Here is a 14,450-nt window from a genome sequence, read left to right on the forward strand (position 1 = left end):
AGTGGATCAAAATTAATTTACTTGGAAAATGGGAAGAAGGAGTAGAAAGACAAATTATTGAAATATCTATTATTGTTGTAAAGATAATAGTTTAGCCTCAGAAATGATAACACAAAAATCACATACCCCAGACAAATAAATGTTAAAAATTATATTAATACTTTAAGTATATTTACATTTATTTGGCTGAGGGTTTGGGTATTTGCATTATTACAATCAGTTACCCATATTTGATCAAGTAGACCAAAAAAATAAACTGAGAATTGAGAAATTTATTCAAACTGTGTTGAGTCATTGAATCTAACACTATCAAATCATTTAAAAATTTGTGAATTGGAGGGGCATAAGGAGACTAGAAATGTATGCATCCCTAGGGTGCCTAAACTCACTCAGAGTTGGCCAAAGTATATACTACAGATGCTATTCCTTGTATTTTTATTTGAATATTCTCTTGGAAATTTATAATTAAAATCCCTTAATATACTATCATTATTTCACTCCTATACTTTTTAAAAGGGCTCCACAGAAGAGAGGGAATGAAGAATTATCAATTACTGAGAAAATGTGGGTTGAAGACAGCCAATACCTAACAGTAAGGCTCTTTCACACCCACATCCATATAACCCATCAGGGACTGTTATCTCATCAAAAAGAAGCAAATTGTCCAGCTCATTTCACTAGATTTTGTTCAACCTTTGCTTTATATAAATAGACCTTGTCTAACTAAACAAAAATTTTAAATAAGGAGGGTGGCTATATAACAGAACTTGAATAGTAGTATTTCTAATATTTTCTTTTGGACATATTAGACCAAACCATTTTTACCTTCTATACTCATCCACAATTTATCACAACCGGAGAAATACAATGCATTTAATATACAGCCAAGGTAGTTATAGAAGCTACTTGAAAGAAGAAACCTATATTTCCCCTAACTTTCACAGTAACTAGGGCAGGTATTTTATGCAGGGAACAGTAGCTCAGGAAATATTTCTCTCAGTGGGGTGGAAATATTATTCACATGATATATAAGAAGAAACTTTAATTTTTTATTATTATGGGTAAGGATATGATCTTATTTGCTTAGAAAATGAACTTAAAATTGTTAGTTGATCTTATTATTTTCTGAAATCATCAGGCCATGTCCTATGACTTGGAGTCCTAATGTAGGAAATCACCAAAGGCCTTGCTTCTCACACTGTGATCTGCACACCAGCAGCATCAGCATCACCTTTGAGCTTGTTCAAAATGCAGATTTTCCTAAGCACCCCAGACCTACTAAATCAGTATCTTCAGTTTGACAAGATCCCCAGGAGATTCATATACAGATTAAATTTGAGAAGCACTGGTCTAGATTAGAGGTTCTCCAAGTGTGATCCTCCACCAGCAGCATCAGCCTCACCTGTGAGTTTGTAAAAATGAAAATTCATCAGTCCAACCCCAGGCCTACTGTACTTTAACAAGTTCTGCAGGTGGTTCTAATGCACATTATAGTTTGAGGAACACTGGCCTAGGTCATTAAATTCTAATTTTGTTTCAAATATTTTCTGTGTCCCAAGCCCTCCTGCTATCTGCTTCTTTTTCACACCTGCGATAAAGAGAATCCTTCTAACACAATCCTTTCTATTCTATAATAAAAAGGAAAAAAGCATATATAGCTCTATACATGTATATAGCTCTCTCTCTCTCTCTCTCTCTATATATATATATATATATATATATATATATATATATATATTTCATCAGTTGTTCTTAGAAAGCCCTAGAATCCCATCAAATATTTAATACAATTTTAGTGTAGGTTTCCCTATTTGAGTTTGTTGTTATGCCAGCACCATTCAGCACCATTCCTATTATCTACATCTTACTTAGATAACATGGAAGTCTCCTAGTCATACTCACTTATGTTTGCTTTATCATACATGAGCACACATACACATGCATACATACACATCATTCAAAAAGTGGAGGTATTGAATAGGTAGCTAGTCTGGATGAATCACGTTAGTAGTCACTGGTTTCCCCTTTCATTCCCATGTAACATAAAAGAAGACAACAAAGAAAGCCCAATATCAAAACAAATTGGCAGAAGAAGAACTTCACAATAGTTTTTAAAGCCACACACAAAAAAGAATGCTTTAAAGCCCGTGGCAGTCTTTGCTCTATTGGCAAGAAACTGAAGTGACCCCATTTTTACCATCAATCTAATTGAGTGATCACCTCCCCTATGAAGCCTTCCAGTCTCTCTGAGGCAAAACCAGAAGCTCCTCTTCTGACTTCCCATAGAAATGTTGGTGTGCATTTATCAGAACCCTTATGATATTGTGTGGTTAGTTTTGGTTTATTGCTTCATTCAGCAGACTTGAGTATTTTAAAGATTTGGAACTTTACCTTAGTGGACTCTGATAGCAAGAATAGCCATGCATTTAGTCAATACTCAGTAAATATCTTTGAACAAATGAGTAACTGAGTGACACTATCACAGTAAATAGAATATACCCTTTCAAAGCATAAGAGTTTAAACAACAATGAAGACATCGGCATCAGAAATAATCACAAATCCCGCATTCCTTCTTATGCTAACAGTGCTAGAATCCTGTTCATTTTGTACCCATGCAGGCCCTGAACAGTTTAAATGATTTGCTCAGATTTATACAGCATGATACTGAAAAATCAGACAAATATTTTCTGAGTTTTTGCATCGTCCAACACTGTCACTTGAAAGACCATGAGTGAACCTAATTATTTGCCTTTCACACTTAAATAATTATGAAAATTATGTTGCATTTCACCTGAACCATTGCCTTACTTCATTACATACTTTAGACCTGTAAAAAAAAATGTTTTTCATTCTGCACCCTCACTTTTAAGCCTCAAGGTTCTTACTCTTGGAAATAGATTTTCTCCTGTCTGCTTTAGGGCATCTTTGAAACATTTCCAGATCTCATTTCACCTTAAAAGTCCTCTTCCTTTTTCAATACCTGTGCTTGAATCCCCTTAAAGCTACACACACACACACACACACACACACACACACACACACACTCCAATTCAAGGGCAGGTAAGTTAACACTGCTTGGGAGGATTTCTTTCCCATGCTTTGGTCCCAAACAAGCACATGTAATATTGGGTGACCTTTTGCTCCAGACTATTCAACCTATTATATAGTGGCTTCCTTCTCTTAGGCGTAGCAAAGAGTTCAGGCCTCAAATCTTTGAAGTGGAGCATCAGAAATTTACCATATGAACAATGAACAATCCCACAGATCTTTGGGGCCAGAGAATCAATAGTGTTGACAGTACCGTTGCTCTTACCCCAAAATTATCTTCCTCCCACTTAAGCTTTCCAAAAAGACTTTAGTTATAGAAGGCCATTCAAGTGCCATGTTTGAAGAAATGAAGATAAATAGGGATACAAATGTGGTCCTAGTAAGGAAGATAATGTAAACAAACTCATCCTTATGAATATAACCAATCATTACTTTGACTATACACTTATTTATTTGGTTTCTTAGTGAGAATATTTGTATAATTCTCTTGTACAGGTGATAAAATCAGTTCATGAAACACCATTCCCGGGACTGGGGAAATGTTTCAGGGCAAATATATACAATTGTGCTTTTTGATCTAAAAGAAATGCAGTGTGTGTGTGTGTGTGTGTGTGTGTGTGTGTGCTCTGCAAACTAAATGCATGATTTTGAGTTATTGCAAGGGGAAATATATTATTTCTGTATGTCTTTCCCACCTACATACTACAAAATCACTGCATAGATGTCAGTTCAAAGTCATAATAATTTAACTATGTGGAAGGAGATATGAAGAAAAGTGAATACTGAAATTTGTCTTACACATCGGTGCTTTAAAACATCGATTTATAGTAAATTTCTAGCAAAACCAGCCTTAAGTAAACAGAGATTAATTTTGAGTTAAAGTACCTCATTCATTCAGCTCCTGGCAAAGACAATTCGTAAAATGAGAAATCTAGAACATATAATCCTATACATCTAGGATTCCATGAAAAGCATTAATGATTATTCAGTGTCTTGCCCCAAACAAAACACTGTCATAATAACATAGGAGGAAAACAAGTTAATGTAACATTGTGAATGACATTGCCATTGTAATACTTGACTTTTATTTTTGATATTCACTTATTCTGGCTGTTTATAAAAACACTATAAGAAGAAAAAAAATGAAAAACAAAACCTTAATGGATAACTAAAGAGCTTTGTGTGTTAAATTCAATTCAGATTTAATTTGTGAACAGAAATCTTTTAATGTGTATTTGTGTAAGGATATGTGATCTGGTCACAAACGATGAATGGCCTGGGATGTAAGAACCAGCTGTGAGTTTTAAAACTACAACTTAGAGACTTATAATGCCTTAAATTTATCACTGTCTACAATTTTATAATAGTATCATAATCTACTTTAATAACAGCACATGCTTTTTATTATTTTGTGAATTCTCAACTCCCTTCACCAAGGAAATCAGATTTCAGAAGTCCTCACACAGTCAAAACCCTCCAACATGAAATTTATAATCAAAGATTCAGCCCAGAAACACATCTAAATTCTGTTCAAGTATCTCTCTCTCTCATAAATGTTCTCACATATCAAATCACTGTATTCATCCCTATGTATTATTTCTGTTATAAAAATATCAGTGTGCTTTTGGAAAGGTTTTTACTCTTACAAAATTATTGAGATGTCTATCTGAAAATCGGTGGTACGTTTGGTGACATAATTACTCTAATTCTCAAAAGCCAGGCATTCATAAATGTGGAGCTATGTCTTTTCCTGGTGGTAAAGTTCAGGATTTGCTAATTGGTACAATCAGAGAGCAATAGTTTCAAGGCTGCTGCAGCAGTATGCTTACCTAAATTGATGCACAAGCTAGGTCCATGGCGAGAAGCACTCATTTACCCATAAAAACTGAGAAATTATATTGCCCAGTAATCAACTTGCGTAGGCAGCTGTTCATAGATGTGTCTCTGATCCACGCACTAAAAAGCAGAGCCATGTAGTGTCTTATTTCTTCACCCTCCAAAGGAAAAGTCAGAAAACAAATCACAGAGAAGGGACTCAGAAAACACAAGAGCTGTATCTTCAGCCCACATAAGCTTATTATATGGTTGTACAGTTATAAGAATTATATCAGTAAAGCACCTAAATAGACATTTCACTTGAGAGTAAAGAAATATAGAGTCTTATAATAAAAATAAAGACTTTGAAAGCCAGTGTTAGTTTTCTGTTTCCAAGTTCATGAGAGAGATTATAAATAGCATGTACTTTTTAACATGCACAGTCTATAGCTTTCAAAAATAATATTATATAGAGGATACAATACATTTATTTAGTTATTGCTTACAGCAGGATAAATATCTGTCATTTTATCCATATTTCTACCCATAAATAGAAGCTATGGTAGCCCCCTCCCTTTCACTGTACTTCTATTATTAAAGATTTTGTAAGGCTACCATTGCTATATTTACATATGTACAACTTGAGGTGCATAGGAAAAAGCAAGTAATCAAGAACTTCAATTTGGTGTCTTAAGAATTGTCCTCTATTCTTATTATCCTGCGATTGCGTTCAGAGCTTGAGAATTTAAAATGGGAAAAAAAAACCCTCATATAGCAATCACCATTTTTTCTTGTAATCAAGTCCATACTTCTTTTTATATTCTTTCACTGGATTGCTTTTCTCTGTTTATTGTTGTTGCTAAACAAGGTGAAAGTTTAGGTGACATTTTTCAGTGATGATTTCTTTTGCAGTAACAAAATCTTAAATGCAGTCTCTCTTTTCCTCCTGCTATATGCTATCAAATTCATCTTTGTATGGAAGGCACAAACTAAAATGAGTAAATTGCCCTTAGTAGGTAGTACTCTTTTCCAGACACTAGGAAGTAAATTGTCAAAGAGTTACACAGGGTTTTAGCTGCATGATTCCCATTGACTTTAATGGGAGTTGCAAGGAAAACACCCCATGCAAAGCTTAGAAAAGTAGGGGTTAGTTTTCTTTATGATCTCCACTGTATTTTGTACCCTCCAGCCTTGAACGTTCTCTTTTCACATTCCTCTGTTCTCCCTTTTGTGTCTTACCCTTAGAAGGATATAAATCTAAGGTCATTTCATTTAGTCATCTGCGTACATAGCTACTCAACATACTCCACCCCTAATACCATTTCTAAGTTTCACAGTTAAACACATCTCTTTTATCAAGCCCCCAACTCCAAACCATTCAACGTCCGGTTCATATGTATAGCTAGAAAAAAAAATACCTTTTTCATATTTTAGGATTATTGTCATATTAACAGGGTATTTTTGAAATTTGTACTGTATTTCAAATGATATCAAATTGCCTAAGTTATATTCTTTCCTACTTCTTAAAAAATGCCTATTAGTGTTGTCACTTTCACTATTATTTACTTTTTAAGTAGTTTTAGTATTTCCTGAAAGTTCCCCTAAAGTGCAAATACATAAGCTACTGGGAAATGCACCAGGCATTGCAGGGCAGTTCTCACAGCGACTTAAGTAGCAGTTAGCTAAAGTGTTTCATAGGACAACTAGTGAACACATAATAGATACCATGATGTGAGATACTGGCAGAATGGGTATAAGTTTCTATCACGTCTGGGGAATGAAGGACACTCTTGTCTGTGTGATAGAGAAAGCAGTACCACAATTGCCTGATGTCACTCTTATATAATACACTGCAACACACACACACACACACACACACACACACACACACATACACACCCTATGGGATTGTTCTAATTCTCTAGCAAGTTTTGATTGTGGAGAGAGCCAAACTAGGCTAGCTTTGAGCTAGATTTTTATGAGTGTTTGATTCTGTATAGAATGCACAAAAGGCCCAATCTTCGTGCCTACCACTTTTTTCATTACTGTGGCATTAATTACAAAGTAAGATGCCAAGTAATTGGCAAGGGGAACACTACTTGGTTATTTATCAGATACCTTTATCCTATGCCCCTGGCTTCTCTCCTTTACTGCACTTTTATAATAGATTACCAGAGTAGTAATGTAAAGAGTAAGGGTCTTTCCTTTGCACATTTATTAACCCAACTTACCTTGAATTCTTTGTGTCTTATTTCAAATCCCGACAGTAAGAAAGGATTTGCACGTAGCGACATATTAATCAACACACAACACACAAACACATAAACTCTAAAACAAAGCAAAGAGTATGTTCTGCTAAAAGCAAATGGTTTACTACCGAAAATCTTCCCAGTTCATTCTTGCACCTATGGATTCATTATTTCTATGAAACACTGTGGGAGTGTGCCATAAAATACCAGACAAACAGAGCAAGCATCCTGAAATCTTCTCAACACGCAGGATACCTCAAAAACATACAAGAACACACTTTTCTCAATTTGTTGTCTTATTTGTCCCCAGTTATTATTATCAATTACTACTGTTCTGTCTCTGTGTTGATCATGACAAAAGATATGTTTTTCATAAAATAACACGTTAGGACATAACGAGAACCTTGGTTCCCATCTTTCCCGTTGCCGAATAGCACGTCTCGTGCTGTACAGGCGCAGTTGGCTGTCCAAGGACCCTGATGCCAAATTGCGGAGGATATTCTTGTCGCAGTGACAAATTGCTTGCTGGTGGGCTGTGCAGAGTGTTGTTCTGGCAGCATCAGAGTTGTCTACGTGTCTGTCACTTGGTTAGGCTGCTTCAATGCTAGGTGATTTCATCCCCACCCCCACCCCCTCTCCTTTTTCTTCAATGCGGTTTTTCAGACTTACCTTTGCTTCCCAGTGAGTGGGGGCTTTAACTTTCACTTGACAATGAGCCTATGGAAATGCCTCCCAAGCTCTCCGTACAGGTATCTGTAGGGTGAAAGAAGGATTTTTTTCACTGTGCCATACTTGTTTTCCATACAAACCTACAGGCTGCCATTACAGCCACCCACATCCCTGTTGGCAACGCACTTATGCAGTGAGCGCCTTAATGAATCCAGACAAAACTGCACAGCATTCCTGACACACAAGAAAATCATGCATTTTAATGGTATTGCGGGGTAATTTATTTCTTCAGTCTGTAAAATGTTGATGGTCAATGTTATTTGATAACATTTCAGCAGAGAAATTATTTTGCTTTTGATTTGAGGCTTGTCTTTAAAACTAAAAAGATTTCTTTTATACATTCCTTATATTAAGTATATTTCTTCAGTGAGGATCTGCTTTTTTGAAAAAAGCAGAAATGTAAACGAGTAGACAATATTCAGTAAACAAATTAGCTTGTAAACATACTGCAGGCAATACCAAGTGTCTGTTGACTACCTATGAAGGTATATAATTTAATGCCTCCAGATAATTTGTGGGTAAAGTCTAACCAGTTGACATTTTGAGATAAATAATAAATAATACTCCTATTTCATTACTGAGTTTATAATTAAGTATAAACGTAAAGGCATTAAAAAACTATAGCTACAGGAGATACAGTATTGTGAAATTGTTTTGTGAAACTGAAAAGGATAATGTAATGATGTAGGCGGCCTTTTTTATTCTATGGAATGACAGTAGATTTTTTCCATGGAACATATTCTGCAGCACTGGGGTATTATTTAAGACTTGATGATGTATAAAAGAAGCTAATGGGTTTTTCACAAAGGATAATATACAATGAAATAATTCTAAAAGGAAATGAACAGGCTTTTAATCTTGTGGGAAAAAATGTTTGTTTTTGCTCTTCTCATATATAAATGTATTTGTTAGTTTTATTGTTAAAACTGTAGCCTTGAATCAAGTAGACTATAACATTCTTCTAAATACTTTAATATAGAGATATTAGATAAGATTTGTTTTTAAAGAAATAGATAAAAGTGCAGCTATATCAAAGATTTCACTTACATTAATTAGAAATAGTAATAATAAAGCTGCAAGCAGTCGAGCTTGGAGAAAGACTAAAATAGATCTTAAGCTTCAAACCTCAGGACCCATAGGTAAAATTTTCAGTGCAAAGTGATGTTTAAATTAACTTGTTTTTATCAAGACTGTTGATGGGACTTAAGTCAGCCCTCTGCTCTACATGGGTATTTCCAAACTAAACTTATCAAATTATTTTTTCCAGACACGTCTGTGTTTTACTTTATTCTCTAAAACCTGGCAGCACAAATGTTCTAGCCTTTATCACTTAGAAGCATCCAGTATGAGGCTATTGATCCTAAAATTACTAGGGTTTTCTAAGAAGGCTGCTTGTTGGTTCTGCACTGTTGTCACTGAAGTGGTTAAAGCTTTGTTTGTTTGTTTTGTTCTGAATGGCTCTTAATGGATTAAGCTTTAGGCTTTCACCAAAGCAGTAACTGATTGTAAAAGTAGCAAGGAATAAACTAACCACAGGGTGTGTGTGTGTGTGTGTGTGTGTGCATGTGTGTGCTGCCAGAGCAGAGTAAGTTATGATGTTTACATTCTAAAGCTAGTAAAAATATGTTAAATAAAATATTTCTTACTATATATCTTTAATAAGTCTATCCAATGTAAATTGCCATGAATTAGATTAGCCAATACCTACAAAGGATTATCTCTATTTAGTGGAGTAATTGAATTAAACTATATAATGACCCATAGCCCTTGAGATAGATATTAATTACAAATGCAAGATTGCATTTTACTATGAAATCAACATGCCATTGTGTTTTGATCCTAGAACAGCTTTTCGTAATTTTACCAATAATATTCAAAGTGATGATTCCAAGTTATATAAACCTTTAAAGCTATTACTAGAACCTTAAGTAATATATGCACTTGTCTTCATAATATTATGCTGTGGTTCTGGACTTGTATAATTAGGTTTCAGCTTGAGTGTGATATTAAGTAGAGGATTAATAACTTGATGAGTAAAGAAACACCCATTTTTGGAGAAACAGATGGAAATGCATGAACTTATATGACTATTTTATACAGTGCCAGCTCCTCTCTAAGACAAGGACCTCATTCAAGGTCTCATTATCAATGCATGGTGATTCAAAGAGCTAAATACTCAACTCAAAAATGAAATTACATTACACAACTCTTTCAACGGGTGTGATAGACAAAGCACTACAGATTACGTTCAAGTTACCCCTCCAGTTCTCCAGGAATGACATCCACTGTCACTCTTGAGTAACTCCTAGCCATTAGCTAATAGAGGGTGACTCCATCTGGCAGAGCATGACTACCTGCTCTTGGATTTGCTGGGCAATATTTTTTTTTTCCAATGAGCAAATCATGAAAATCTCGAAGAAATGGACTAAAATAAAATGGCCTCTGCTCCAGTTTCAAATAACCCAAGATTCATTAGTCAAAGTCTACAAAGATGACAGTCCTTTGGCAAATTTTCAACATGGCTGTTCCAGAGAGATGCAACACCGCATCTGGGTGTCATACTTGGAATATTACATTTTGGAAGAATACCATGTTCGAAAGAATGAAGATACCTTAAATATGGAATTAAAAGCCCTCCATTATACCACTAGATTCTCTTGGACATGAATAGTGTATTTCATACTTGCACATATAAGTGCAAATGAATAGTTTGTTTTACCTCTTAGAACATTAGCTAATTCACTCAATCTCATATATAAGAGAACAGTAAAAAGTTCTCTTTCTCATATCAGGCACAAAAGATCTGAAATCTTGGAGGAAGTCTCTAATTCCCATCTCATACTTATAATAAGGGCAATGAATTGAACTGAATTGAAAGGGGGGTTATATTAAAGCAAATGCATAAGCTTCAAAATGAGAGTGCATTTATTGTATAGAGAGAACCATCGATTCTGCTATAATGCTGGTGTAGTCTTTGTAATTTTCAAAATTCCATTCAAAGTGCTGATATTCTGATGACAGAACTAACTGCCACTGTAACTCCAGAGCCTAGCATTAAGAGAAGGGATTTCAATGAGTGCAATAAAAAAGAAGGCAATTTTTCCCCCTTGCATGTAATGTTCTAAAATTAAGGTAGGCAAAGTGTTATAAAACCTGGATGAATACTGTTAGTGAACGACTAATTTGCTAATTGTATGACACCCAAAAGCCAAATGCACTTAATATTTATATAAGAAAAGATGATGCATTTATAAAAAGCAAGGCTGCTGTGTCATGATCCTTTCTCAAAGCCTTGTACCAAAATAATGAGAGTGGGGGTTATAAAGGAGAGGGGTTTTCTCCCTCTCTTTCCTTTTTAAGATCAGGGATACCTCTACTTGACCTAATGCACCTTTAGGTATTAGGAAATACCTTGTCACGAGGAAAACAAAAAGGTTTGTCTACAGAGGCTATAGGGCCTCTCTTTGGTTGTGCCTATTTTTCTTACCACATTTTGCAATATTCCTTCCTTCCACTTTCTCCATTACTGATTCCTCTTCCCTACTCACACTGCCCTGGTCCATACCCTCTGGCATTAACCCTCCTCCAGTTTCCTAAGTCTTCTCTTATTCTTTTGTCATAGACAGAAGAGGAGGGGCACTGCAGAATGACATGGCCCAGGACACACCCCTAATCTTCTTCCCTGTTTACACCACCACCTACAAATGAGGAGGAAACTTTCCAGAGTTTGAATGAAAAGCTTTGGCCTCTCCTATAGACAGGGATGCACGATGCGGAAATAGTATTTGTTAACCAGAATGAACCATCAAAAAGATCACACACGACAGGGTGGCTTTGAAACTCTTGAGGAATTTCGGCCATACCACGTTAACTAAATGGGAAGCCAATAAATCAAGTGAACTTTCCTGACCCCCAGACATCCAAAAACTCAAGTTTATACAGAACTTTAAAAATTGGGTTATGAGGACTTTTTTTTTTTTTTAATTTCGTGAGAATGAAAGAGTTGTTGACACACTGGCAATACTTCATCTGAGAGAAAAAAAAAAAAACGTCTGCACTTTGGAAAAAAAGCAAAAAAAAAAATCAAGAACTGATTGTCAATAAGTTGATTTCAACAGTATTTGGATTTTAGATATTACATTTAAAAGCTGAAGCACAACCTTAAAGTATGTAAAAAAAAAAAATATAACTCCCCAGGTTTTCATTGCATTCTTACTCAGAGTAGAAAAAAGAACATGATTAGAAGATACAGAAGGATTAGGTTAAAAACTGGAAGTACCGTCCAAGTCTAATATACTAGTAATCCTATACAATATAGTTCCTATAAGAGCATGAGTAAAGGGGAAAGTTTTATAAAATGTACCTGATTTTCAGATCATAGAAATGATGTGTACATATAGGTTTAAGTATCTTGAAAAAATACCCTGTGCGGTAAGAACCTTCTTTTACTAATTTGAACTGTGCAATATGGCAGGAAGGAATTTCAAAGGAGATATTTACATATATATTTGAATGTTTACTGCCAGCTTTGCCTTCTCATTTTATCCTCAGCATTTTGAATGAAAACGCTTATGTGCCTCCAAAGGTTCTAAGGGCTTGCTCCTTTCTATCTATGTGTATTCAGAATGTTTGAGGTACTAGAAATATGTCAGCATTTCCACGTATCTCAGAGGTAATATTACTTTGCATTTGTCAGTATGTGGGTATGTGTATACCCCTTACTGAATGATTATAATCTGCCATCATTTCACTGAGAGTACATTTTTATTGTAAATTTTAATAGAGGGTAGACTTTAGTTACAATAATCTAGGAGATAGGCAGACAACAAAGAGATCATATAGCTGGATATAGGCATGAATACAGATAGTGATAGAACTTCAGTAGAAGTGAAAGGGATCCATTTTGGCATAGAATTATTTTCTGCCCTTACGTGAGTATCCATCCTCATTTCCCTTTTAGATCAAGTGCATGTAATAATTGTTATCTATTTGTTAACAGATAAACTATGAAAAATCATAGTTTTCCTTGGTTACAAGGGACTTACACACAAACTTTTAGTAAAAATGGAAGGTGAAAATTTCCTCAAGAAGCAGGAAATTGCCAAGGGATATAATAATATAAATGTCCCATGAGGGCCCAGACCCCAAGTTGTGAATTCCTTCAGAAGAAAGTTTCAATCACATCTGTATCTCTTAAATCCTTCACTACTTCTAAAACAATTCCAGTGGTACCCAGAGTATTGCTCAGCACCAGAAGTGTTTAGCAGGATGGCTGCTGACTGACTCACTGTTCATTAAAGAAAAATTGTATCCAGCCCAGGTTTCATTGTTACCAATTCCATTACATTTTCCTTGAAGGGTAGTAATGTCTCTCTTTTTGGGAGACTCCCAATTCATCCTGAGTTATTACATGCACGTGCATGCATGCGCATGTGCGTACACACATACACAGCCATTTAAACTCTAATTCCAAAAATACATGCTGAGTCTTCTCCCAATACTACACATCCACTCTAACTCCCACACCCTGCCCTCCCACCTTTTTCCAGAAGAAATGCAAAGAATAATAGAAACATACTTTGAAATCAAACCAAAAAAAAAAAAAAAAGATATTATAGCCCCTTAGAAGAAATCACTATCATAGATGGAAATGAGACTAGTGCCAATGAATGATGGTAGTGGTCAGATGATTTCTTTTTGCTAGACAATACCGCTCACATGAAAAATCGACTGGGGTTGAACCATAGAAAAACTAGCAGAGCACCATATTCAAAGCACCTACTATGTGTCAGGCACCAAACATACATTAATCAAGATAAAGAACTGTACAAAGACTGAGAGCAGATTTTATTTTATCTAACCTTCTTTATAAATTGCTTTAATCCATTTAAAGTTAAAACATCTCTAATAAAAGGATGCTAGGCATTTTGTACTATTCAATTTTGATAATGTACTTAGAAAAGAATGCCTGGCACAGAGTAGAAACTTAAATATTTGTTGAATGAGTGAATGGTTATACGTACTTTTCAAAGGCAAAATAAATCATCTGCCACTTCTAATGTATTTGGAAAGACATCAATAAATGGCTATTGTAAGGAAGATTGCAGATGCTAGTTAAGATAATCTAACTGTGTAGTAGTTTATTTATTCTACCATAGAATTTCTGTTCAGAACCCCTGGGGAAAAGTTTTGTTGTGATTACTTCTAGGCTGGCAGTCAGTGACTCTACTCCAGAACAAAATCTCAAACCAAACCCATGTCCTTTCTTCATGTCCCTGCCATTTAACCATCCAGTTGTTAACACATTTTAAAATCTGACAGGTTATTTCACTTCCAAAATGATACTAAGAGTCACACATGTCAGAACTCTGCTTGATAAGTTGTGTTCGTTTCAAATGTGGTATGTGAGCACTGAATCCTCACTCTTTAAATCCTGCAAAGCGTATCAATAATTATGCCAAATCCATCCAACAGTTGATTGAGGTGTTTTCAGTCTGATATGGGTGTCAAAAGGGAACATTAACTTTATTCAGATCTTTGCCTGATATGTTGAATGGAAAAAAAAAAAGTCCATTCATACATCACAGATTCAACCCTAATACTGGAAA

The 14,450-nt window shown here is 35.2% G+C and overlaps 1 long non-coding RNA gene across 9 annotated transcripts in view; it reads right to left on the reverse strand.

The window, feature by feature from the left end:
• LOC112657511 (uncharacterized) overlaps positions 1 to 14,450 on the reverse strand; it is a 309,781-nt gene that overhangs the window by 291,762 nt on the left and 3,569 nt on the right. For 4 of the 9 annotated variants that reach the window (XR_007412258.1, XR_007412261.1, XR_007412259.1 and 1 more), the window contains exons 1-2: positions 7,783 to 7,978; positions 4,879 to 5,043 (exon numbers count right to left, since the gene is read on the reverse strand). This is a non-coding gene — a long non-coding RNA (uncharacterized LOC112657511). Of the gene's footprint in view, positions 1 to 4,878; positions 5,044 to 7,782; positions 7,979 to 14,450 lie in introns of those variants that run through there. The other 5 variants (XR_004818190.2, XR_007412257.1, XR_004818189.2 and 2 more) reach the window with 3 other exon arrangements.

This window comes from Canis lupus, chromosome 8 (assembly GCF_003254725.2).
Source record: "Canis lupus dingo isolate Sandy chromosome 8, ASM325472v2, whole genome shotgun sequence".
Classification (NCBI taxonomy): Eukaryota; Metazoa; Chordata; class Mammalia; order Carnivora; family Canidae; genus Canis; species Canis lupus.